Genomic DNA, 5324 nt, shown 5'->3' on the forward strand with positions numbered 1-5324 from the left:
CAATGGCGTGTCGAGAATTACCCGCAACACCACAACGCACTCCCCTAGTGCTGTGGTACTTTCTTCCCTCTTTGGTGTTAGCGTTCTTCGTCCAATCTTATTCGATTGTTTGTCCACCACCGTTGCATTAGTTTTGGGATTTTGAATCTTCAAACGACTAGTTGAATAGGGCTTTGAATCTTCTAGCGATCACCCGTTGAATTTATTGATCTTGTTGCTTTGTTTTCACTGCGGTTGTTGTAAGACAGTACTCCCACCCTCTTCGAGGAAAGGGGCTGCACCACCATTATTCTCACCAGATTTAAATCTTCGGATTTGATCGTGTGATTTGTGGTCTGTTTTATCCAACCCCAACTCTAGATAGTCCTAGTACCTAGTTTTCCCTAATCTTCCTGCATCAAAAGGTTGATTGAGCTGAAAATTTGAAGGTAGCTTTGCAATAATTCCCCCTTTCCATTCATGCTATTGGACTGATAAAGTAAGATATTAACATGGGAAGAAGGGTAGAAAGGGCAAAAATATAACATTTTTTGTTAGAATTATTCAAAATAAAAACACACTATCAATCACACAAACCTTGACGTCACTTCCCCTTGGGGAAACTCTAATGCACTAGGCCCTGAACTACATGTTGGGAGCATAAATTAAAGATGAAAAAAATTGAAACAGAAAACACATTAAGTCGAAGTGTCATAGATTATCCTAGCCCTTCGATTTAGTTCCAGAGGTTTATCTAGCTGGTATGACTTGATATTCCACCGGGATAAATATGTCTTATTACCCACGTTTGGGAATGTATGTTCCAAATTAGAATTACAGGCAAGTTTAAAAAATTCTTGCATTTATTAGATCTAGCTCTTAAAAGGGCATAAATGGACTCTAAAAATGGTCTTCTTAAATACCTGTGGTTCCCTCCTCTAGATGAGATCATATCTTGGGCTTCTCTTCTACTCAAATTTGCATCAATATATTATAATCTAATATACATGTACCGTACTTCAACTAACGCTTTAAGAAGATGTGAGAGTAATCCACTTGAGTTTCAGGAGACAAATCCGCATTTTAATTCACTTGAGTTAAAATGAATCGCTAAACAAGAGTACCCTACGGCAGCGATATCTTAGAGTTATCATTTACACCAGCGGCGAGCAGCGAGACGTCCGAGGATCCCACATTGCTGGCAACAAATACCGCCGTCCTCCAATCCATTGGCGTTGTAGCTGCCACCGGTTGCTCCGTCGACGAGCAGCTTCCCAGGATAGCCGGGGAAAGCTTCCGCGCCGAAGATACCTTGGCACGCAGACGCCGCTTCAAGCGGCGCCTCTTTGACACCCTGGAAGTACCCGTTTCCAAAGGGGTTGGTCGCCGTTCCCGCCAGCAACGCGGCCAGGTTGATCACCATCCCGTCCGCGCCGACGTCGCCGTTGGGCGCCACCAGCGGCGGCGTCTGCGGGCCGTAGATGGGCTGGTGGAAGGGCCACGCGCACTGCCCCGGGCACTGCGTCTCCGAGTTACCCACCCAGATGAACGGCGAACCGGGTCGCCTCTGCCCGTGCGTCCCGCACCGGCTCGTACAGAACCCCTCCACCGCCACGTCCGCCGAGGTCAGCACCACGGCGATGCCCGCGCTCGCCCGGCCTTCCCAGCCAGGGTCACCAGGTCGGCGGACTTGAGAGACTTGCCCGCGAGTACTTCTCGTCATTGACTTGGCGAGCCAGCGAGATAACCGCCGTCCTCCCGTTCCGTAGGCGCCGGTGGTACTCCACCACGAGGCCACCGACGGGTTCGGGACGGGCTTCCCCGTGAAAGAGCGGAGAAAATCGATGATGATGGCGCGCTGGGAAGGCGAGAATCGGCCGTACCAGACCAGGTCGACGGTGACGGTGCCCTTCAAGAGCGGACCGGACTGGTACTTGAGAGTCAGAACCGGCTCCTTGACGAGGGCGGTGAGCTTGCGAGGCAAGGCTTCGGCCTGGAGGAGAGACGAGGACAGGAAGACCAGAGCGAGGACCGATGAAAGAAGAGGAGAAGACTCTTTCCTTGACGCCATGGAAAGGGTAAAATTCCGTTTGGTGCAGCACAAAATAGAGAGAAGTCGACGCTGCTTGGTGATTGAGGAAGGATACTGCAAGAGCGAATCAAGTATACTTATATATAGACGAAAAACGCGTGTGAGCGAAGCCAGCTTTACTTCAACTCAGACTACGCCGTGAAGTGGGCCAATAAGCGCGGAATAGAAGATAGGAACGGAGGCGGCCAGATCAAGGTCCTATGACCCACTAAGGGGACAGCTGTAGAGAGAGAGAGAGAGAAACGTGCTTTTAAGTCAGGAACGGAGAACCTTCGTTTATAAAATGAAGTAGCCACTACCCAACAACGGTGGGCCAGGAGTGCCCTGTTGGCGATTGGCTTGCTGGCATGGACAAGACTACGAGCGATAGAGACAAGGTCTACAGTTAACCATACGTTCTGTAGTCTGTAGGTTCCCTCGGCGCGGAAGTCGGACTGCTCAGGTGGATTCGCAGCTGTCCTTGTGCGTCCCCCAATCTCATGTAATGCACATCGTAACACTTCACAGACTAGAATAAATATTATGTTTTCCCATCAAATAATCTGGGTCACGGGCCTTATTTAAATTTACCACTACGCCTAGTCATCTCCCATAGTCACAAGCCGATAAATCAATTTTCAGTAGTGGGTTTCTGGTATTTGCATTAGGTTCTCAGAATCAAATGACCAAACTATATTTTATCTAGATTGCAATGTAGCTCACGAAATCTCATTAAACAACATTAAATCTCAATATGGATGGACGCATAGCTACGACAAGCCTCTCGTAACTCACATCCGTCCCAAATGCCGACGACAAATCTGGGTCAGGAAATTATTTTATAAATTTTCGTTTCCATCAATCCAAGATTAATCATACACTCCTACGTGGTGTTTTCCTCGCTGGTATTTTCAGATAAATAGTAGTGGTATTCAGGGGATGCGGAACATGTTTGTCTATCCACATGGATAAACGGGTGGATTTGCAAAAGTAATTGTGTTTCAGAAGTCTAGTAGGGAACTCTAGCTAACAACCGCGGTTACATAAATGGTAGAATTGGCCAGTGGGACAATGAATCAGTTGGGGAACTCATTTCATTTTATTCAGGTTGAACTTGATTTCCTAACAACCTTTCTTCAGAATTTCATTTCTTTACAACCTAAGCAGCCGACTGTGTCAAAGATATTATTCTCACTTTTGATAATGTGAGTAATGGAAAATCACGAAGGATTTATCATTTAACTGAGGATTTGGAGTCCGCAACCATTATAAGACAGTTCGAGCCAAATGATATTGTCTTCTACTCCTATCGGCTATCATTCTTTACAATGAAACCCCATTTAATGTAAGCAGTTCATATTTCTCCCCTGTTGCCAAAAGTGCAAAAATTTCCTCCATTTATGTAGAAAAACAAATCAGAATATATCTCAACATTGTAATCAAATGAAGGGAAGCACAATCTTATAGGCATCACACTTTAGTGTAAAACGGCAGAGTAGAAAATATAAGTCACACACTATTGAAAAGGTACACATGAATTTTTATTATATGTAAATATAAATTTAAGAGTGTAGTTCCATTGAATAGTTCAATGAGTGTTTGAGATATGCTAAAATACATAGGGCACCAAACTATTGCATCTATCGCGGGTCCTCTAAAAGATAATTGAGAATTCTTACTTTAAAATAATATTAGATTAAGAAACAGCAAAATAAACAGCTTTCCAATTACTGGTGGATGTCCTCGCAAACATGAGATGTAATTTCTGAGAGTAAATATAACCATGGAGATTCAGATACTCTCCTCCATAAATCAGAAATAAATCCTTAGTCCTTCTCAAGTACATAAGGATGCATTTCACTACTACCTAGTGTTCCTCTCCTGGGTCTGCCTGAAATTGGCTCGTAACACTTAGCAAAGGCAACATCAAGCATATTACATAGCCTTTCATATATGATGGATCTAACAGCCCAAGCATATGGAACTTTAGACATTATCATTCTATCTTCAGGAGTTTTAGGCGAGTGCTCCTTTGATATTTGAACTCCATATCTCATTGGTATTAGATCTCTATTAGAGTTCTCCATGCCAAACCCTTTGACAATTGTATCTATGTATATAGATTGGGATAATCCTAGCAACCTCCTCAATCTATCTATATAGATACAAATGAATAATACGTAGGTTGCCTCCCCCAAATCTTTAATGGAGAAGTTCTTAGATAACCATGTCTTTGTTGATGACAACACTCCTACATTATTCCCAATGAATAGACTATCATCCATATATGAAATCACAAAAGTGATTGCGCTCCCACTGGTTTTCTTGTGTACGAATGGTCCATCTTCATTCTCAATGAAGTCATAAGATCCGATAGCCTCATCAAATCTGAGATTCCATCTCCTCAAAGCTTGCTTTAATCCATAAATGGACCTTTGCAACTTGCACATCTTATTTGGAAATTTCTTGAATTCATAACCCTCCGGTTGTATCATGTACATCTATTCATCAAGGTTTCCATTTAGTAAAGTGGTGTGGACATCCATTTGTCAGATCTCATAGTCGTGGTGTGCAGCTATGGTGAGAAGAATTCTGATTGACTTTATCATGGCCACGCGTGAAAATATTTCGTCATAGTCAGCTCCTAGCCTTTGATGATAATCTTTTCTAAGAAGTCTTGCCTTGTATGTGTCAACTTGTCCATCTGCACCGATTGTTTTCTTAAAGATCCACTTACACCAGATAGGTACTATACCTTCGTGAGGGTCAACCAAGTACCATACTTGATTTTGGTGCATGCACTGGATTTCAGAATCCATCGCTTCTCGCCATCTGTGAGAGTCAGAATCTAGAACCATCTCCTCGTATGTCAAAGGATCATCATCCTTAAGATATAGTTTCTAGACTTCACCTGATGCAATATGTCCGAGATTAGGTTGTCTCACTACTCTTCCTGACTTACGTGGCTCTAGTGTATTTTCCTGAACATTTTCATGAAGTGAGCGCTCATCTGATGAGGTAGTTTTTGTGTCTTGATTTGGAATTTATTCCCAAACTACGTTACTCCCACTATCTTCTGTTAAAAGATATTCATCCTGTAGGATGACTGACCTCTTTGAAATAAAAATGGTTTATTCCTCGGGCCAGTAAAAGTAGTATCCATGTGTCTCTATTGGATATCCCACAAATATACACAGTTCAGATTTGGGTTCTAGCTTTCCTAGGTCATGCCTCTTCACGTGGGCCGGAGATCCCCATACTTTAGCATACATAA

At 43.4% G+C, this 5324-nt stretch overlaps 1 pseudogene; it reads right to left on the minus strand.

The window, feature by feature from the left end:
• Positions 1-1040: 1040 nt before the first annotated feature.
• LOC144713641 (protein EXORDIUM-like 2) lies at positions 1041-2134 on the minus strand (annotated as a pseudogene).
• Between the last annotated feature and the right edge of the window lie 3190 nt (positions 2135-5324).

The sequence above is a fragment of the Wolffia australiana genome, chromosome 16 (assembly GCF_029677425.1).
Source record: "Wolffia australiana isolate 7733 chromosome 16, ASM2967742v1".
NCBI lineage: Eukaryota > Viridiplantae > Streptophyta > Magnoliopsida > Alismatales > Araceae > Wolffia > Wolffia australiana.